This window comes from Chinchilla lanigera, unplaced genomic scaffold, assembly GCF_000276665.1.
Source record: "Chinchilla lanigera isolate Chin_1 unplaced genomic scaffold, ChiLan1.0 scaffold00034, whole genome shotgun sequence".
NCBI classification, from domain to species: Eukaryota; Metazoa; Chordata; class Mammalia; order Rodentia; family Chinchillidae; genus Chinchilla; species Chinchilla lanigera.
In genome coordinates, this window is record NW_004955435.1 from 1537739 (window position 1) to 1560186 (window position 22448).

Below are 22448 nucleotides of genomic sequence, written 5' to 3' on the forward strand. Positions count from 1 at the left end.
TTCCTTAGACATATTAAAATCATGTATATTTAAAAACATGTACATTGCCTTTCCAGAACTTGTAAGCCTGGTTTACTTTCAGGATAGTTGGTGCTATTCTATTTGTTCATTTGATCCTGAGCAAGTTTACAAGGCAATCATCTCATAATCCCGAACTTTTCATATAAACATTCTCAGTGTTACCGTGTCTGAGAAACAATACGTATATTTTATCCAAGGATTGGTAGAAAATAGGAGAAACTAAGTTTATACATTGGTTTTTGAAAATTTGGCTTATTTGTTGTTTGCAAACTATGCTGTAATCATAGCTTTGGGCACCGAAGACAGCACGCATTCCTGGCAGCAGGAAATAGTTCAAAGAAAGTCCAGGCAGATGGCAAATCTGCATCAGGGGAGAGCAGCAGCGAGCAACAGGTGTGCTGGCAGAAAAGCTAAGCACAGCATCAGGAGCCGGGTTGGCAGCAGGCAGAGTCAGCATCAGGGAAATCTGGAAACAGGTAATGGGAGCTGACCACAGGCACGAATGTCCAGGTCTCCGAAATGACTCAAGTGGCAAGACAGGATCGTAACAGAGGAAGAAGGGTTCCAGGCAGGGGTGTCAGGGTCTGTGCTGCTTGCAGGAACTGGTTTGCAAGACAACATCTTCACAAGGAAAGCGAGACTTAGACTAGAAAGCCTAAGAAGCGGGGGTGCTGAGTCCTTACCTTCCACTGAAAACCTACCTGCCTGGGATGGCTGGGCTCAAGGGTTGACAATGAATCCAATTTCCAAATGAGACGCAAGCAGCCCGGCTCTCCAGTTCAAAGCAAAGAGCCCATCAAACAGCCACCAGGTGAACTGCAGGTGGTCCAAGGAGATGGAAAGGGAGGGGCCAACATCTTGCGCAGCTTCCTTCTGAGAACGCTGGTGTGACAAAACGTTCTTATTCCCTACGAGAGTTTATCTGACACAGATCTCAGCTTCCCAGCAGAGATCTTCCTGTCTGCCTGTGGCCTGTGTTCCAGAGACACTCGCTCCACAAAACTTCAAGTCCAAAGCATAGCAGCTCCCATAACATCCCTAGACGGAAGCAAACTAAAACTAGAAATCTTCAAGAAAATGTGCAGTTTTCCCTGCGAGGGTCACCCCATGTGCACTCAACAGAAAAGGGAAGTGAAGCTTCTGGAACACTTCCGTGCACAGGCCAGAGAGAACAACTTCTAGAATGCCGTTGTCAGAGTGGGCACTCTGGAGTTACCCGGGGACCGATTGATTTTACGATGTTCTTCAGGTTTCCGGAGAAGTAACATCTTGATTCTAATTATGTTCCTGGCCACTGTCCTTCATCCAGTAGCCAAAACATGAGCAATCTTGACCTCACTGCATCCTTTACTTTTACTTACAGGTTGGGTAATACCACAAAGTCATAATTTCCTGAAAGCAGAAAGACCTGCTATAGTCTGAGTTGCCCTAGAATGTCTACAACTCGAACTGAGAATATCTATTGTCTGGAAAATGGTCCAAATTTCCACCACTGCTGTTAAAATACAAAGAGTGGTGTGTATAGGTGGGTACCACTCCTCTGAATGTTAGTTGTTTCCGGTTTTAAATGCCCTTTAATGACTATTATGTATGTGTTTCCGAATGAAGGTATTTTTGCCAAACACGTCCCTCCCTGATTGAGCACGGCAGAGACTGGTGCCTCTTGCTGTTGTGAGCATTTTTAGAGACTCCTGTTTCACCCGCCACAGAGCAAATTCTAATCCCAGTCTGCCATTCATGCCTACGCAGGGTGCCCAATGAATGCCTGAAATACCTCCACCTTAACTGTCCAAGCAGGAGGGAGAAAGAAGTAATCCATTTCATTTAGAGCTGTGAATATCATCTTGGCATCAAAATGACAAATGATCCCTTTCCATGTGTGAAGCATGCTGGAGTTAGTGGGCTATGTACCAGGGCTATAAAAACTTGGAAATGTCAACGGCGTTTCCAAGCATCTGTTCTCTCTAGCCCCGCATTTCTGGGCAACTGCAGGATTCTTCAGGATGAGGCATTCAAGCCCCAGTCCTCCAACATAATCTGTCAGGAGAAATTTTAAATTTACATCAAAGAAATTAGGTGAATCATCCCACTCTCCACTGTTACTGCTCCACAGGGGTCTCTGGGATGAAATGAAATTGTGGTTACATTTCCAAATGGGTTATAAACCCAATACAGCTCTCCTTGGAGACTCACAACTTATCCTTCCTTATTTCCTGACACAGTATTGCATCTCTAAAGCTACTCCACGCACACTGGCGGATACAGTGAGCCTTGGGGAAAAGGCAAAAACAAGGAGGAGAATTCTGAGGACGGGTGTGGAGAGTTTAGAGGACCATATTCAGTGTGTGTGCACACACAGATGCACACCTATGCGCACACACACGGGATCTCCAGCGCTGCGTCACTGTGTCCTGGAAAACTCTGTCCCACTATATGCCGATATAATGACATGCTAGCAAATAGCTAAATAACAGTTTCCTCCCCAATAGGGAATTTACCCCCTGAGAAGCCTCCTTTATTTTTGTCACCAGTGAGCTTTGCATGGTCTTCCCTTTCAAATCTTTCAACCAGGGGATTGTAACTTCATTTTTTAGACAAAATTTTTGACCACCTTCTTAGGAGCCAGAGAATTGCCCGTGGGAGACGCTATCACTTCTGTGTAAAACCTATCCGTTGCCTCATCCCCAAAACAACGGTAAGAGCCCCAGAAGGCAAACTCTGGGAGCCTTTGGCGAGCTCAGGGAATGACCAAGCAGAGCCTGTATCTATATATTTTTAGGAAACAGGCAATAACCAAGAAGCAAACACACTGGCTCAGTGCGCACTTCACTGAGATGATTGCTAATTTAGAAACGCACTTCTAGCAACTCATTTTCTCCTTCTGTTTCCAGGCAGAGGACCAGCAAGAAATTAATTGCCCAGGAGAAGGTGGAAAATGTAAGTAAAAGAAAATCAAATCAACTCTTTGAAAATAACAGCACATATGGATTGGTAAGAACATCTTGAGGGTGCCCTATGAATGGAGTAGCCCGACTGCACGTGAGCAGGCTAGGAGCACAGTCAGTGCACCAAACACAGTGAGCAGGGCTCCCCGGCACCGCCGGTGCTGTGCGCACACTTCCGTTTGTGATGAAGCTTTTGATTAATGCTCAGGTGATCTTTCTTCTCGCTAATAGAACAGAATATTTCTCATCAAAGAATCAACAATCAGACGACTGATACAAGTGGCTTTTAAGAGTCCATTTATGATGTAGCATCTTCAGCAAGAAATTCTTGACTCAAAAAAAAGGAAAGTCAAATTGATAAACTTTTACAACTCTCACTGTCTTGGGGAGGACTTCTTGAATGATAAAACTGCAAAAGAGTAGGTGGGGAATAATGCAAAGTAGCATTTATTGGGGGATTCACAAATTGCTAGACCCATACTGCATGCTGAATTACATGATACCTCATTTTTTCCTGGCAGTATTTCATAATTGGCGTCATTGCTCTCTTCTTACTTATGAGTGAACGGAGATTTCCTCCTATTGTCCAAGGTCACACAGCTAGCAACTGATAAAAGTCAATTTTAGACCAAAACTCACCTGGTCATAAAATCCATACTATTAAAACCCATAGTTTGAACCTCTACCTTTTGAACATAGAGAAAAGAAGTGATTCTGTCTTAGAGGTATTAACTGTAGACAACTCCTATAAAAGCAGTCTGTTTCCTGATAGGCTGAATAAGAGTTGTTGAGCATTCATGCAGACATTTAAAAAGAAAATCATTGAGCTGAAGCTAGTCTCACATGAGCATTAGAGCTTCGAAGAGACAAAGAATCATCAGCCAGAACATCAGAGGTTCTTAACTTGTAGGGTCAGCACTGACTTTAAATACGCACCTCAGAAAACGGTTGCTTACTACTTTGTTCCCCGGTGCAGAACGACCACTAAGTCTTGGTCAGCTGATGCAGTAGCAGTAGTTGTTGGGTCTGAAAGTCACACATGGGAGCCAGGTTGTGGCAATGCAGAGTGCTGTAGGTGTGGTCAAACCAGCCTGAGCATTTGAGCCTTGACCAGTGTACTGAAGTGACACAAGACTGAGAATAGCAAAACACAAATTCCAGTTCTCTTACTTCCATGAAGACTCTAAACACGTCACCTCAATTCTGCAGTTTGCTTCTATTGTGGTTGGGAGACCAGCCACCACGGTTTCCATATGATGTGTCCCCCAGGGATCCAAGTATTGAGGACTTGATCTCCAAAGCTGCGATGCTCAGAGGTGGACATGGAGAGGTGACTGGATCTCGAGGGTGCATGAGTTCTTAACTAAACGGAAGTCAGGCTCAGCGGCAGGAAGTGGTCAGTGGGGACGTGCCGTGGGGGTGGGTGGAAGGGTATGTCTTGCCCCTGGACTCGTCCTTTTGCTTTTGCTTTCTCCCCACCCCCACTACTGGCCACCGGGAGGTGAGAAGCCTTCTCCTCCACACATTCCCACCACCACGATGTTCCGTCTCCCCTCTGGCCAAAGCAACAGAGCCAGAAAACCACGGGCTGAAACCTCTAAAACCGTGAGCCCAAATGAGCCTTTTCTCTCTAAAGTTATTATTCTCAGTCATTGTGTCACAGTAACAATAGCGAACACACTCGCCTCTTAAGTAAACATCTTATGCTAACTGTATCCAGGTCCCCTGCAAACTATTTTATATTTTTAAATCTGTGCTCAACAAAGTGGAACTGAAAGAGATCAGAGTTGGGGCAAGACAGTGCTGGAGTTCAGACTTCCGCGACAACAAAGAAAAAGGGCAAAACACGAAACTCTCATTGTTCCAGGCAGAGTCAAGGCAAACAAACAGCAGAACCTCTGGTGTAGCAGTATGGAATAACCGCCAGCAGAAGGGATCTTTGGGAAATCCAATGAGTCCTAATCCCAGGCTTCCTTCGTCAAGGAAAGACAAGAAATCTAACCCTTAATGAGCTAATCTGAGGGTGGAAGTGGAAGAACTGAGAATGGTAAGGATGAGGGCAGCTGAACAAAAGGCTCCCACCCAACTCCTGCACACTGACATGCGACTTACTGCTTCTAGGTAAGAACTGGCACACATTTGCTAGCCCTTAGCATTGGTATTATTTCTGTTAATAAGCCCCATATTTCTAAAGAAGCAGAACTTTAAAAATCAATAAACCATGTTTTAGTAACCTCCTCCTAAGAAAGGAATCTAGGTCCTTAGGTTTTTCCCTGAGAGAGATTGCTTTGAGAGATTCACAGTAATAATACCTTGATTCATGAAGAATTATTTTTTAATTTGTACTATATTATGAATCAGTTTTGCTAATAGCTACCACCTTCACTTGCCTGGCTTTGAAAAACATAGCCCAGTCAAATGATAAAGAAAATAAAGTGGTTTTATTTATGCTATAATTGTAAAGAAAATGAGTAGCTAATTTGGGGATTTCTTTGGAACAGTCAATACTATAATTCTGACAGTCTTCAGTATCAAGTTGAGATAGATCTTCTATCTATGGGAATAAATATATGCATGTATGTACATATGTCGGTCAGTCCATATTTATTTATATATATTATATATATATCAATCCATATGCTTTAATGTTTAAAGTAAGAGCAAAATAAGGAATTCTTGTTTTGTATATAGTTCATTAATAAATATACATAAGAATTAAGAATCCATAGCATTAATTTTAGCAGGGAGTAACTCTTACCAACATAAAGATTGGGTATATATTGTTTAAATGATTGTTCATGCTTACAACAAATACTATAAAGCAGTTCAAATTAGAGAAATAGATTTATTTTTAAGTATGGACATAAAAAGACAGTCAAAATTTATCAGTAAGTAACTAAGGTACTGCAGAACAGGGCTGTATCTGCATTCTCAGGCACAAGAAATAGAAGCCTATACCTCATACTATTGTTAGTGGTTTTCTTTAAGAATAGAATTTTCATTTTCAATATGACAAATTTTTTTGTTTAGTAAATAGGTATAATTTTATGTTACTATCACAATCAGAAAAAACTTCCAAGGAATATTTCAAGCAATCTGCCCAATGACCTATAAACTCCTCTCTCAAGATTATAATCTAAATTAAGCATAAAGACATGGTTTCAGTATGTCACGTAGTCTTATTTCAAAGGACTAATTGTATTTTAAAGTTCATGTTAGTTATCCAATGCATGTATTTCTCCTGGAAATCTGATGATGATGGTGATGACTGATGATAGGAATAGTTTGGCTTTTAAAAACTTATGCTGAGTGTATTCTTTCAGACAGTCATTTCAGTCAGATAACAGTGCATTCACAGTGGTACCTGGGTTCACAAGCTTAATTTGTTCCATGACTTTGGAAAAGACGGCCATGTTTGTGTTTGTGTGGGAAAGATGGTTGTAGTCGTGTTTATCACCCAATGCAGTTTCCAAACAAAAGCACAATTTTGCCAAGTGCTCTGTTTATGAACCAAATTGTTTGGAAACAAAAGCATTCCTGAACCAAGATAACACTGTAATTTAGCACCCACTTTACATAGTTTCAAAGTCAGTTAATATATGTTACCATGTTCCAGGAGCTGGGTGAACTTAAAATCATGACATGTTGCTGTTTTTGTTACTTTCTAATGTATTCCACAAGTGGAAAACAGTAAAGCGTTTTAAGCAGAAATTAGCCACCTGTACTCCCAGGACTGACTGAAGTGACATGGGGCATCACAAGTCATGCCAAGGCAGTTTGGTGGAAACTTGCCTTAAAATAAAAATGAAAAAGGGATACAGTTCCATGGGAGAGTGGCTCTGGGCTTGATCCCCAGTACCAGCGAAAATAAAAGAAGGAAGAGGAGGAGGAGGAGCAGGAGGAAGAAAAATAAAAGGGACTCCCTAGAGTTAGGAGACCTGAACCTTCAGGCTCAGACCATTTTCTTTCACTGACAGAGTCTACTCCACAAGTAACAAGTCTGAACAGCCCATGTTGTTGACTTCTGGAGCTGTAGCTCCAGCTTCTAGAGTGATTTTGCTGTGTGGAAGATGCTTAGTAAATATCATTTTGCAAGGAAAAATGTCTTAGTGGTGCACGCTGAGGTTCAAATGCATGGTTTTCGCTTTTAGCATAGCATGGAGCAAAACTGGAAGAGCAAAGAGTCAAGGTCACGCTCTGTTTCTTGGAGAAGAAAACGTCCTATTCCAAAAACTAAACCAAATAAACAAAACAAAAAGCCCCGTAGCGAAACCATCATGAGTTTTATGAAACTTAGAAACCTTCCGGAGCCCTGCAGAGCACCTGCCGGGCGGGCGACACACAGAGCCAGCACACTCGGAGTCCCACTCAGAGCTCAGGTAACTGGCCCCCTCCCCTTCGCATTCCTTCCCTCCCTCTTTTACTGTCGGTGGAGCCTGCCCTATAAATCAGATTTAATTATCTATAAAATTGGTGTAGAAAAGGATTTACTCATTAAAAATGTTCATCAACTTGCTACCCACGTTCCAGACTAATAGAAGCGGAAAAGGAACACCATGGAAACACCAGACGGGCTGAGAGACAAGCAAGCTTTGAAATACCTGAACCTCAATCGGATAGCAAGTTCCAGGTCTGCATGTGTTTTTTAAAATATCATGTCAGAAGAAGCAAATGTCACCAAATAACCAACCTGTCCCCCTCCTTTCCTTTTTGGTTACTTGCTTCAGCAGGTTTTAAAAGACGAGCTCTCTGAGTTTACCTCCTTCGCCTGTGTGTCACTCCAGATATTCTCCTCAGTCCTGTGTTTGCAAAATGTCATAGTGCTCTCTACAATCAAACGCAAAGGCTCGCATTTAGTCACAGGGTGAGGAGCAGTTAATTAATGAGAGCTGAGGGAGGCAGCGAGCAAACATGGAGGGAAACGGAGCCAGTGGAAGAGCAGAGGGGAAACGTCTGAAGTCAGTCCAAGATAAATCTTCCGTCCTCAGAGAAAGCGCTGGGATGGCTGGTGCTCTCTGCCAACGAAGTTGATTGGGGGGTGAGGAGGGGGAGAGGATTGTTTGTTCTTTGTGTTTGTTTGTTAAAGTGGCAGAAGCAGAGAGTACAGGAACCTGTAGAGATGGGAGAGCTATTTGAATAAAGCAAAGCTCCTACTGAATTACACATCAACTTCTATGAAAGTTTTCACTGGAGAAAAAAGGCAAAAGATCTAAAACTTTTCTTCCTCTTCCAGCACATGAGGGGATTTTTGTCGTGACTTTCCTGAATTCTCACTGCGCCAAGACAGAAAGGAAGTGCCCACAGGAGTGGGAGGGAAGGGACACATGGCGTGGCAGCAAGGAAACCTGCCTAGGGAGCCAGCCTTCCCTTCTGTCCCTGCTGCCTTCCAGAGACAGCGTCGCTCCTTGACAGCGCCTGCCTCCTGTCACTTCAGCCCAAGCCTCTGCCCAACCTTGAAGTCTGGATTTGGTTTCGAAAGACGTCTAGAGAGAAAAATAGACAATCAACAGCCAAGAGTAACTGCAGCAGAGCTGGGCGGCCAGTTCCTCCAGATATTTCAAATGTCAGTGCTAAGGACCCATTTTGACTTCTAGCGATGTGTTTCATTTCACTGCGTACATTCTTTGTTTTTCCGTGTCTCCTGTTACTGACTTGTTTGTCCCTCAGTGGCTTCCTCACCCATCCGTTCTGGGGTTAGTCTAATCTTAGGAACTCACCAAAACTCAAAACTCATCCAACAGAAGCCCTGGAATGCTTCAACTAAGGTTAGAAAGACAGGGTGACCCAGCTGTTGGCAGTTCATTAATGAGTCTGCATCCTCAGCGCACAAGGCTTTGAAGACTTATGTCTGTGACCGTAAAACTAGAAGACTCTGCAGTCATACCACCCAGACGGGGATCTGACCAAGTAAGGAGACTGATCTTGGCCCAGTGTTTGCCCCAGGAAACCGTGGGGTCCAAAACATGAATGCTGACAGGCTGTACTTTGTGATGTGTCTTGTCCCCCCGAGCCACTGCTCAGTTAGTGTACTGCAACCGTTTGTTTATATGGCTCTGGCGGACTGAGGAACTCAGCTAGGAGTTCTGTCTGACTCACTTCATACCAGTGTCTGACCATACCTAACATATGAAGGGCTGCAAAACTCAAATGAATGAATGAATAGCCTATTGTTAGACCAGCAAAACCATCTGATTAAGATGAAAAAGATGAAACTTTAAAACCCACAGTGCTCTGACCACCAGGGTCTACCCAGTTATCCAGTGCAAGGCAGGTACAGCCCTGCATTTTGCAAGCACAGTATGTCTACCCCTTGCTGTTCCCATTTCATAGTTATCTGTGCTCCAGTCCCAATAGCCATAAGAATACGCGCTCACTCAAGCCATGGTTCGGTCAGTAAAGACAATCCTTGGACTTCCTTCAGATGAATATCTACTGATCTGAAACTGTGCAGCTCGGCTTTTACTGGCCGGGTGACTACTGGTGTTAGGAAAGGAGCAGGACCCAAAGTTACAGACAAGGAGCGGGAGGACGGCAAGAAGAGAACCGGAGAGAGTGGAAGTCTTGTTCTCTGGCCCGTACTTGTCATTTCCTTGCTCTAGCTCAGGCACTGGGCTACGTTCCTGCCAGGTAATGGTAAATAAAACAGTTGTTCTCCAGTAGTGGCAAATCTGTCAAGGGTAATTTTATATCAACATGGTGGCCTTACTGGGTTCACTGCTCTGAGAATTACACCGTGTAAGTGACCGTTAGGTCTTAGGCTGCTCTAGTGTTGAGAGTAACTGCTAGTGGATGAAATCTCCGAGCTTGAGCCATGAGCTTGGTTATTAGTCAGGCATCATTGAGCACTGTGATCATTCTTCCACGCCAATGGGCTTGCTGCAATGGCACTGTCCAAGTGAATACCGAGTATGTTCCCTAAGCAATGGGTAAATGCAGTAAGTGCAATACGTGGCCAGGTAGAAGCAATAGGCAGCCATTATTGTCTTTCCAAATTATACACATACGGCAGCTGGTATTCCATGGGTAGGCAGAGAAGATGGACGTCTCTATTGAGTGGTGGAAAGATCCCCAAAGCCCAGTCTTTCCTAGTACTCTTCCCCTGAACTAGTCACAAAATTTTTGTTTTTTGCTTTTTGAGACAGGGTCTCTCTTTGTAGGGCAGACTGACCTTGAACTCGCTTACATAACCCATGGTGATCCTCCTGCCTCAGCCTCCTGAGTGCTGAGGTTTCAGGCATGCACCACCATGCCTAGCTACAACATTTTAATGCCCCTCTAAGAAAGACACTTTCACCAGATTAAATAATCAGGAAAGAAAAAAATCCATGATCAGATGTTACTTATTCTCAGTAATTATCTATTTGATTGATCAGTTACCCTTTCTCTTGCTAATCCCCTCCCCAAACCTTCACCCATTTCCACCTCGTCTCTGCTCAGGTAGCTGTGAATTCAAGACAGGAAGTGGAGTGAGGGGGCAGGGATTACTCCTTCATAGGGGAAGGGTGTCTGTTTTTCCTTCAGCAGGTTTACAGGTAACTTAGTGAGGAGTCCTGTCTTGGTTGTGGGATCTAGAAAGATAATTATTTCCACCTCACAATGCTCACCCCATCTATGAGAGAGAACCCTTGTCCCACTCAAATCTCCACCCTGATATGGCGCCCCTGTGTCTACTACAGGCACCAAACCTCACCTAAGACTTGACAAGCTGACCCACGCCACTTTTCTCCCAGTAATGCTGGCAGTGAGGAGGCGGCTGCATGCACATGGTTCTGAAGCACAGAGCCCTGGAGGAGTTAGGAGCTGCCTGTCTCTCGGCTGTCCCGGCCCTGTGCTTACTCAAGGCTGCAGCCGGTGTTGCTGCTCCTGAGGAGCAGGTCTGAACGCTGAGAATGAAGAACGACTGCTGCTCTCTTAGGGACACTGAGAGACTCGTCATCCGCTAGAGGCAGCCGCAGCTCGGGTGCTGATCGGGTTCTGGCACCACAGTGAGTGATGAGCCGTGGGTAACGTCTGCAGGAAACAAGAAGCCGTGACAAAGGAAGGGAAGCCCCCCGGGTACAAACCCTCTGGCTCCACACTAGCAGGGCAATAGACCTGATATCCTAACTTGACCTATGGCTGAAACTCCAGTCCGGGTCTCTTTTCCCTTCCTTGTGGACTACAAAAGCGAACAATTCTGTCATATGTTATAGTATTAGTAGTTAGAATAAGGAGAGGAACCATTAAAGCTATCAGACCCTAGGAACTGGATTTAAGTCATGAAATCAACAGCCCTATAAAATCCTGCCCACTGAGCTTTCCTAAATATGATGTTAGGCTTCAGAAGTGCCAACCCAACACAAGTCCGTGCTGTCTGGCAGCTGCAGAGAATCTCTTGATCATGACGCACGAACTGGCTGGCTCACAAACTATGGCAATGCCCTGTCACTGCTCCCTCACACTTCCCAGTGAGGCCGCCGCCACCTTTACCTGCACCGGCTGGGTGTGCACACTCAGCGACCTGGGATGGGTGTGTCTTATGGCGGACGGGGCACCGGCTCCCAAGACACAACGATGGACAGAATTAGACTGGCCACTCTCCACAGAGCTCTCCGTCCAGAACCTGAGAGTAAAGCACACGTTTCAGGAAGTGCTGTGGAAGATACCGTGCCAGTGCTACCCAGGAGAGGTATGAGGCCCCTCAAGGAGTCACAAAGGGTTTCTCTGAGGAAGTCAGAGCTAAACTGACATGTGAAGACTGAATAGGAGAAGGCCAGGCGAAGGACAGCAGGGGGCAAGTGGGGAAGCGTTCTCAGCAGACAGAATCGCACACACTAAGACCATACTAAGGCCATGCTAAGACCGTGCTAGGACTGGAGCACGCTGCTGGGACCTCTCTTCTCAGACAAGGGAGGTAATTCAATTCAACAAATATCACCTTTTCCTCTAAAGTTATATCATTTAAATTTACCATGTCTTATCCACTCTTTAATTTCAGGTTCTCAAGGCTTTACATATTCTCAATCTTTGCACTCATTTCTCTTGCTTCATTCTCTTTACTTCAAACTTTTTATATCAGCATTGATAGTAAAGAGGTAACCTGTGGGGGTGTTAATTTGTGGCATAGGTTTGTATTTTGTGTTGCAGAAGAGGTGAGTTAGAAAGTGACCCCTTCACACGCACACGCACACACACACACACACACACACACACACACACACACAATAGGAAACGCAGCTCGGCATTATCTTTTCTTTTTTTACCTGCAGGTACTTAAGAGCATACTCTGTGTGTCAGAGACCCCTGAGCGTGTGCTGCTGTGCAGAGCGTTGGCTCCACAGGAGAAGAGGGTGTGGAGAGGGGGTGTGGGTTGAGGAGAGTGGGGGATCGTCTTACTGGCAATCTGTTAACATGCCTTTGTCCTTCTCCTACTCAGGAACCTACATCTGGGCACTGTGGCTTCTTAAATTCAATTAAAACTACAGCTCAACCCAAGGCCTCTGCCGCATGGAACCCAAAATCTCCTCCCTCATCCTTCCCCCTTGGTGCCAAAATTATCCCCAATACTAAGACCTGCTCTACTAGGTCTGCCTGCCCTATAATTCATCTCAGATCTCTTCTCATCTATGTTGTTTCTCAGACCCAGTTTTTCACTTTACTCTTTATTTTAATCTTTCATTTTCCTGGTGTTCTCAAGTATTTATTGCCTATACTGTGCATGCTGATATTAATTATATCCTCTGGGGTCTAAAACAATTAGAGAGTAATGTATGTACTTTTTCTCCTCAGCCAAATTGTGGAATGCTTGATTACAGAGGTAAAAATCTTAAACTCCCTGACCCTCATCTAATTCCCATGCAAATTATATCTGCGGCGAGCGCTCCACAGATCTGTGCGTGATATCCGAGCCTGACCGTCTCCTTTTTTTCTCCTCCGCCTTAGTTTACATAAACTACTCCGCTGTCTCCTGAGCGCTGAGGACAGACAAGACGCCCAGCTCCTGGTCACTACAGTAACTGTACTCCGCAGAGCACCCCATGCATGCAGGAGCTCATGGGCAGGTCTTCTCCTCCGCGCTGTAAGCTCCTGGAGGATGGGGACAATTTTAACTTATTCATCACTTAGCCCCAGGGCTGGACTAGAGTTCACAGCACAGCATTTTCTGCATCTCGCTGGCTTTCCTTCTCCAGGAGACGGGTCTCTACCAGAGCCTCTCAGCCTACAGGGCAGGTGGGAACCACTGAGGTGTCCATTCAAATGCCGGCCCCCAGTACCCACTATCATGGATTGCGATTCGTTGGGTGAGTTGTGGCCCAGCGTCTGCGCTTACAACCATCACACTTCTTGGAGACTGCTGCCTGATTAAGTCCACTTCTCAGATGAAACACATCCACCCTTAAGGTAGTGCTCTCATAGAAAAATGTTCATCCCTGTGTTTCTGTTAGTCCAAAGAGCTCTGTTAAGACTAAATTGAGATAGACGGTTTTGTGAGCCACTATCCCTTCTCTATTTCTAAACCAGACTGTATCTTAATCCACATTCTGAAAGTGTAAGTTCCAAATAGAATTCAAGACATCTTTAATAACATTCTTAAAACACCCTCTCACCATTTAACATCCCTTAAGACACTCCGTATCTTACACCCAGGCTGCAGATGGCAGTTACTGGCCACTACCTATACTGTCTCAGTGTTTATCAAGAGTGGGCGTCATTTGAACTTTTTGTGATACAGGGTCTTGCTATGTAGTTCAGGCTGGTCTTGAACTCACTGTGAGCCCACGCTGACCTTGAACTTGTGGTAATCCTCCTGCATCAGCCTCCTGAGTGCTAGATTACAGAAATGTGACATCGCGCCCGGCTACCATTTAAAATTTACTAATTCCCAACTTGGAGGTTGCCAAAACACAGAGCAGATTTTTAGCAGAATAGCAGTTTATTCATTTATTTTTTCACTGATCACATATTTTTAAACTATCTACTATGCACTATGAACCAGAGACTACTAAATGCCAGGAATTTACAAGTGGGCAAAATAGCTCTACATTTTCTTTTCAAAGTTTTGCCGAAAAGAGTCCAGAAACCATTTCCTCTTTAGCATGTTTTCCACACTTACAAAAACTCTTCAGTATCTATGATGTGAATGTAAAGATGAGGCTTCAGGTACCAAATAAAATGGTATAATTTTGCTAGAATTTCTTTCAGTTTGTTTTCTACATCATTAAATTGGAGTACATTTAATGATCTTGTACTATTAGTCATAATCTATGTATTTCTTTTATCTACCTAAAAAAATATTATGAGCTCTGGGAGGACAGGGCATCACTGTATCACCAAAAACAGCATACCTGGCATACAAAAGAGACAAGAGCCTTCTCATTTCACAGAATTTTTATTTTGGACTTCCTTCCAGGACTCATTCTGAAGACATCTGCTGCAACTGTAATACATCAGCTGGGACTCACCTTGATTGAATGAATTATTTTCTGTGAACCATAAAAATAAAAATGAGGACCCTTATTTCCAACTAATCCAATTAAATCCCACTCCTGGAATTTCCACACATTTCAACATTAAATGAAAGTCATATATTTCTTGAATACCAATCCAAGAATCATCTAAAAAAATAGACAATGGTAATTCAGTACAAAAACTCCAGGATCATTCTTGGGGATCTGTGTAAGCTAGAGACCAAACCCTCGAAAGTTCATTGTTCATTCAGCAAGGGTCAGCGCTTGGTACCAGGCTGTAGGAAAATCAGGAAGTCTCTGCTTCTATAGGACAGACAGACAGTTGCTGTTACGGCTATATTACTCCAGCTGGTACGTGTAGATTATGGTAGGAAGCAAACGCTCTTGACCCTCAGTACTTGGGGGGTCAAAGATATTTAACCGATTGATAAATGTATTTAGCCTGTTGGGGTGAGAACAGTTTTTACTGTCACTGCACACAACCATCTCCTTGACTGGGAAATGAGTACTCTTGGCCATAAAGGAAGTACTGAGCTCATTATCTAATTGACATATCCAAATGGTCAGTTTCACCAGTTATTCTACCTTTTATTGAGAAAGAATTATTAAAACTATATTCCAACCTATAAATGTTTAAAACTATGGTATTAAAACTCTGCTCCTGAGAGCCTTAAAATTTTGTAAATGCAGGGCCTGGGGGTTTAGCTCAGCAGCACAGCGCCTGCCTGGCAAGCGTGAGGTCTCAAGTTCAGTTCCCGATACCAGAAAAAAAAATTGTAAATGTGACCTCGCCTGCCCCAGGGACCCTGTGTGGTGGCAGATGGCTTCAGGGAGATGTTTCAGGGGTTCTTCTGTCTTGACACACTCTCCTCAACTTGAAAATTTCCATGTAATGTTGTTGTTCATTTTATTTTAATTTTAAAGTTCAATGTGAAACAGATTTTCCGTGAGAGGGGAACGATTTCTGTAGCTTTATATAGTGTGTAAACAGTGGTTTAAGAAAAGGAAAATTGCGATAGAAGCACATGACTTTTATTTATTTCTCTTTGAGAAGCATATTGAATTTCAATGATGTGCAGCACAGGATACAGCGGAAAATTTTTTTATATTGGGTTATTTTGGCCTTTGTTTATGCAACTTGGTGTCATGAAGATTACTTCTCTAGTAGCTAAGGTTGCTAAGTGATACTTTGGAATAAACATTTAGGAAATGCAAAGCTACTTGTCAAAACAACTTAACATCATTACTCAGTGTTCTCCAAGAAGATCCAATGGAAATGGACATCTCTGTCACATACTGTTTCCTAGCACTGGAAGCAGAGCCCGCACTGAAGTAAAATACGTACCAATTTTGACAGGAAGCTGAAATATGTAGTGTTTATGTAAGATAAAGTTGTGTTTATTTCCAAAGTCAATTTAAAATCTGGCCAAACTACAGTACCATACTACTAATTATTTGAATTCTCTATTTTATTTTTTAATTGACAGATAAAATCATATGTATGAATCATGTATGAGATGATGTTTTGAAGTTTATACACACTGTGGATTGAGTAAACTGAGCTACTTAACGTATACTTTATCTCGTATATATAAGATTTTTGTGGTGAGAATATGAATCTACTCAGCGTTTTTCAAGAATGCATTACATTGTTATTAACTATTGTCACCACGTTGCGCATTATTTGAATTCTCTCGTGAATTTTCAACATCCTCCCAGTGTCCACTGTGAGCTATTGCTACGGGGAAATTTAGATGTGTAATTCCCATTAACAGTATGACGGAAACAGTGACCGTGTGACTGATTCCCCGCATTGTGTATGTCTTCTGCTCACACTACGTTGAACACACTCCCTCCTGAGTCTAGAGGAAGCAAATAGCACACTATCACTCCACAAAGCAGGATGAATCCAGAAATTCCTGTGAGTGTGTTGGCCACAAGGCAGAGTCCAGGCGGGTGTTAGGTGTGATGCGGGCTGGAGCCTCCGCCCGGGCGTCTGCACAGGATGGTAGCGCTGACATCTCATTAGCGTTATGAAGCTGATTAACTCTCAGCAAGGTCAGCACAAAGCAGAGAAATACATCTTGATGCAATCTATTAGCTCATTTATTTAATAAGTTAAAATACTTCAGGAAGAAAATCAGCCTGGCATTTTCTCCAGTCTATTCTGTTTGGCAAATGACTGAATTGCAGAGAAAATTCAAAGAGTGGATGCAACACTACATTAAAAGCTCCGTAATCAAAACAGAGAGCATAAAAACACTTGAGCATTGTCTAATGGACAATTTATCATCCAAACAGATGCATTCATTAAGGGAAAAATTACCTTCAAATATCAGTAAAATAAATTGATTCTATTCTGATTTCTTATTTCTGCGACGAGAGTGTTCCAGACTACAGAAACAAGTATATAAAAGATGCTTCAGTGCAGGAGCAGGACATTTTAGGCATTTAAGTTTATTGTGCAAAGCTGTTTGAACTGCCTGAAGATGGTAAATCAAGCAAATATGGAACATTCCAGCTGATAATGTCTTTCTGGGCCAATTACTTCTCTCCTATATTTCAAAGGCAGAGACTGTTTTGTTACTCCGTGGCTATTGTTATTATTAATGCTACAACTACTACTAATAAGAAATCATTTCTGCTTTGCCTCGGCAGTGTGGGCGCCAATCAGTCACCAGCATATTCCCTTCCGTGGCAGGAAAGCATATCTCTCCAGCATAGACTGGCCCCTCGTGGTGTCCTTCCTCCTGTGAATTCTTGATGCCGAGCTCCACTCAGATGGCAGAGAGAATCGCTCTGTGCCGCTGGTGGCCCAAGCTGTGTGCTCCACTAGTTTGTTGCAGAGCTAGGAAATTAACACTGAGAATTATTGCTGTAGTTGCCCTAAGGCTGCAATCCAGCCACTAAATGGAATAAAGACCTTTCATAAATAAACGGGCTAAGCAGTAGCTCCCCGAGCTGTGGCCTCCAGGTACACGGAAAGCACCTGTTCTCCCTGTGCTGAACTTGCAGAGAGCTGCCCCTGGCTTCTCGGATGGTCATGGCTGCTGTGTACACAGCAGAGCACCCTCCACTGCTCTGGTATGTTGCTGGCCCTCACGGCACTCTGCAGAGAAAGAACCTGACGTTCAAAATGAAGTGTCAAGGTCTTTCCCTTCCGTACACTGCCTTTCTGATTACTGAGCCCTGACTAGAAATTCTCTGAATGCTAATACTAGTCTAATGAACATTTGGGTCATTTTGCTTTGCATAGGCCAAAATGAAGGCAGCAACAGGTAAAAGTGACACCATCATTTCAGGCCAACCAGGCGCGTGTTTGGACGCTGTGCATGGGGCCTTAGTGCTCTGAACCAGTCTGCCCCTGTACCAAGAGGAGGCATTGTAGTGACAAGGGGAAGAACTGATACTGCCTGACCCAAGGTTCTAACTGTGTGAGCTGTGGGAAGCTGGTTAATGTTTTTGATCTTTATTCTTACTTCAGAAATAATAATAGCCAGAAGTTATTAAGCACTTACTATTTACATAATAATTTTTAAAAAACATTCATAATGTATAAACTCAATCATCAACAGCAAAGTACCTCCAAATGATGAAGTTGGTTGAGATAGGGTTATAACATTTGTCCAGAGGAACACAGCTGGGAAGTGCCAGAACAGATGTTTTAACTCACATATTCTAATTCCAAATCGGGCTTGTGTCATCTTATTCTTCCCTGCCTCGCATGGGTGTTTGAAGGATCAGAAATAATATACCGTGTATGCAATGCATGTTCAGATGCAACATAACTTATTGAGACTGTGGCCATATGTTAGTTTTAAATGTCAATATATCACACATGAGAATTATAGCTACATGTTTTGGTTGTTTAGTGAAAGTTGACTTTATAAATAGGCCAAGTGTACTTTACAAATTTGCTGTGTTATCAAAGAAACAGCAAGCTCCCTAGAAGAAGCCCTTATTCAAATTGAATCTGTGAGATAAAAATGGCATGGTACTGGAGAAGAAGCTATGTCTTAGGCATCTTGCTAGTCTAGGAAGTAATAGTTTGTACTTGGAAAATACAATAAATTCACCAAATTTTATGGCCATAGGGAAAAATGAGCAGAACCACTGTGTTTATATTTCAGTCATCTCTTCACTCAATTATGTACCAAGCCTTGATCAAGACCCTGGGGAGGCAAAGGTGCATTTCACTTGACTCCTGGCCCAGGGAAATCCAGAATCTAGTAATAATAGAGATGTGGATAAGGAATTAAAGTGTAATTTTAAGTGATAAAATGATCATATGGAGAGATACACAGAGTGGCTTACTTTACCTAGGGATATTGAAGAAATGCTTTTTAAGGAAGGAATTTTTAAGGACTGTCATGAAGGATAATTAGAAAGCATCTCTAGTCAGACAAAGAGGCCTCTGGGTATAGCAGCCATATTAGTGCAGTTCAGAACATCAAACATTTTTAAAAGGCTGTAATAGGAAGCATTTAAATCATCTGCGACCAAGTCCATACACATTATTGGAGTAGATGATGTACACTGACAAGGGAGTTTCCAAAACTGCAGCTAGAGAAGTAGCGTGTGGTCTGTTTTCCAAGAGGTGACATGCTGTGCTAAGGAGCTCCTACTCCGACTCTGGGCCTTAAAAAAGCCGTTGACGTTTTCTAATTAGGGAACTGGTGTGATGAGGTTTGTGTTTTACCAACATAACCCGCAAGAACACCAGGCGGGGAGGCCAGCGAGGGAAAAAGAGAACTCAACACGACGCAGGGCCTGAAGAGAGCCGCGAACCCTCAAACGGCGCTGGACGTGGGGGCTGCGGGAAGTGCAGCGGGCGAGGGTAACTACCAGGCTTCCACTTGGAGACCTGGGGGACTGTGACGCCTTCTCTGAACAGCAGGGTACAGGGAGGAGGAACAGTCTGAGGCGGGGAGCTGATAAACACAGGGTTTTGTTATCAACATACTCATTTTGGTGTGTCTGACATTTCCACCTGAGCGTGGACAGAGGTGAGGGGTGGGGACAAAGATTCGGTCACACCAGCACATGGTAGTTTGGAAGTCGGGGCAGTGGGCTCTCAGACGTGATGGTGGTGGGAGCGTCTGACCTCAGCACTGCCATTTCTCTTTCCTCTGCTGTCCTCCCCCAGGGAACAAGTTCCGACTCCTTCACTTCCACAGCTCCAGTTTTAAGCATTTGTTCAAATTCTGTCTATTTTGGGGCTGGGGATTTAGCTCAGCGGCAAAGCGCCTGCCTGGCAAGCGCAAGGTCGTGAGTTCGGTTCCTGGTAGTGGAGAAAAACCAAAAAAAAAAAAAAAAATTCTGCCTATTTTAAGTTCAGCAATATAAGAAAACCCTTCTAGGTGTCAAAACACAGGTATATGTGTCACCATCTGCACAGACCTCTTCTCACCTGAGCCTTCTTATTCAATCATTTTTAGTGAGTCACCTTAGGAGGGGGCATGTCAGAGTATGTGAAATGACTTTCTTTTGTTAGGAAGACAAGAACTGACCTGGAAATGCCTAGGATAGGTGCAAGTCACCAACCCTCCTATTTCCATGGAAAAAATGACCACGGATTAGTTTGGGTTTTCTCACACAAGTAGAAGTATAGCTCCTGGTTTATAGATGATAATTGTGTGATAGCCGGACAAGTCACTTATTTGGATTCGCCTTTTCTATCTGAATAACAAGGAGTTGAACTGGATAATCTATAAAGTATGTCATGATGGTTTAATCTGCTTTCTGTTGCTATCACAAAACACCTAAGATGCGTGATTTACTAAGAGTAGAAACTCCGTGGAACTAGAGTCAGGAAGTCCAGGGCCATGGCGCTAGACCTGCTGGGCGTGTGGGGCATCATCTCACTGTACCCTAACGTGACAGAGGACATAACAAGGCGGAGGGCATCACTCGGTCAGACAGAGCTAGAGCAGGAACCGGACTCCCTCTTCCTCTTCTCGGGAAGCAGCTGACACAACCACAAGAGCCCTAGCCTCATGACTCATCCAATTCCAAGTATCTCCCCAAGGCCACACTCCCAAATACCATTAGCATGAATTGCCACAAATATAGCGATGAACTTTCGGGGGACGCATTTATACTACAGCAGCTGGCTCAAAGTTATGCTGCGGTAATAAACATTTTCAAAATCTCAGTGCCTTAACAAACACATAAAAACTTTTATTTTTCACACTCAGCTACATGTCTCTCATGGGCTATACTTAAGATTCTGTTCAACATGGTCCCTGTGACTCAAGCTAATGGAGGCCTCACACTCTGTAGCTGCACCATCTGGAGCGTGTGACCTTTTTCACGAGCACAGTGAGAAAGAGGGCTCCGAAGGGCTTGTCGGGGGCAGCTCAATGCCTGGGTCTGGCAGTCGCATCTGCCAATACCACTCGCAGCCCTCTTTTCTTGAGAGGAGACCGGGGGAAGAAACAGTGCTTCCTGTGCCCGGACATGGGCGAGCACTTGAGTTCCCGTTATCTGGGGCAAGCAAAAAAAAAAAAAAAAGAAGAAGAAGAAGAAAAAAAATCAAAGCATCTAGAACATTCTGTACGCCCAGCTTTCTTTACTGGTGGAGAAACTGTGCAGTAGGTGAACAATGGTAGCTGCCAAGGCAAAATGAAAAGAATCTGTTTATCCCCTGGTTCAGTTCAGTCCTCCTAAGGGAAAAAAATCCAAACCATCTGAAATAGTTGCAGCACCAGCTCTTAGTATGAAAAACAAACTGCCAGTCTCCATTTGGTTTGTTTTAGAGGGCTCATTCTTTAAAACAAGTAGGTAATTTCCACCACGAAGGCTTTTTGTTTAGGTCCCTTTTACCTAAGGTCCATTTCTAAACTGGAAGGTTTTATTCAGTGTAAGAGCCAAGTCACATTTTAGCAATAGTTGCATTGCATAACTTGCAACGCTTTGATTTCTTCCATCTAAGTTGAAAAAGTTGTCACAAAACACCAGCAGATTCAAAACAGCTCTCAAAATGACTTTTGTTAAAGGCAGATTCCTGAGCTGTTCATCTGTGTTAAAATGCATTTTGCCTTGAATCCTATGTCATGTTACCAGCAAAGAGTTGTTTCCATGCCAACTCGTTTGCGGCACAGGGGAAAATCAAAGCTACTGACATCTGGAAGATGTCAGTACTGATATAAGCCACTTACAATGAAAAACACGCGGCTGCAAGTGTCTGCCAAAGAGCCCCTGTGTACGGGGGTAAAATTTATAATATAATTGCCTAACAATGCATTATTATTTCTTGGGGGGGGTGTTTTCTCGATCCGAAGTGTATTCTAAAAAGGTTTGCAGGAAGAAAGCATTAATATGCCTCACATGCAGTGTCTTTCCCCATAAAACCAGCACATTTTTCTGACATGAGCCTTTTAGCAAGCCACTTAATTCCACGCATAGGCTACACAGTGGGACAAGAAACAATTGCTCCACTTTCTACACCTTTTCCTTTCCATCTGTGGTCCTGCAAAATCTCATTTTAAATAAAGACTCTATCAGTGAGATAAATGAAACTTAGCATCTCAAACAATGAATTCATGACCAGCAGTTCCAACAAACCTACTTCTCTTTCTACGTATTTGTTTTTCTTTGTGTATGTGTATATGTGCAAGTGTGTGTGAAAATGTGTGTCTGTCTACAGGTCTTTAACTAGAATACACAATCTTATTTATTTTATAAGTTTTAAGGAATAAGAGAAATATGTGCTTCTTGGAAATAGTATCGTTTGGTCCAAGAACTTGAGGACACTGAATTTTGAGATGATGCCTAAGCTTTCAAAACAGATCTGGTCTTTTCACAGGCAACAAAGACGCACTGAGTATATTTAATTGGTAGCGAAAAGTGCAAGTTCCTATTTCATGCACCAAATTAAAAATGGAGCCTTAGCAGACAATGAACACATAGACAGTCATGTGAACAAAATCACGTGTATACCTCCTTCTTGTTTCCTCCAGAACTTTAAAGTCCTATCTCATCATCCAAATATTCCTAGTTGTCTACAGAATATGCCTCATGTCAAGAAAGCTCT

At 43.3% G+C, this 22448-nt stretch overlaps 2 long non-coding RNA genes across 8 annotated transcripts in view; one reads left to right on the plus strand and one right to left on the minus strand.

Moving 5' to 3' along the window:
* Positions 1–7801, minus strand: part of LOC102025939 — a 23647-nt gene extending 15846 nt beyond the window's left edge. For 3 of the 4 annotated variants that reach the window (XR_001234909.1, XR_001234911.1, XR_001234912.1), the window contains exons 1-2: positions 7726–7752; positions 723–2058 (exon numbers count right to left, since the gene is read on the minus strand). This is a non-coding gene — a long non-coding RNA (uncharacterized LOC102025939). Of the gene's footprint in view, positions 1–722; positions 2059–7725 lie in introns of all 4 variants that reach the window. The other variant, XR_001234910.1, reaches the window with a different exon arrangement.
* LOC106149018 lies at positions 6904–15824 on the plus strand. 4 transcript variants are annotated; one of them, XR_001234907.1, is made up of 7 exons: positions 6904–7345; positions 7497–7596; positions 7697–7830; positions 8200–9593; positions 10643–11634; positions 12888–13023; positions 13136–15824. It is a non-coding gene; the product is annotated as an uncharacterized LOC106149018 (long non-coding RNA). The 4 variants fall into 4 exon arrangements; XR_001234908.1 differs by having other exon boundaries at positions 7694–7830; positions 12888–15824; XR_001234905.1 differs by having other exon boundaries at positions 12888–15824.
* Positions 15825–22448: the final 6624 nt, after the last annotated feature.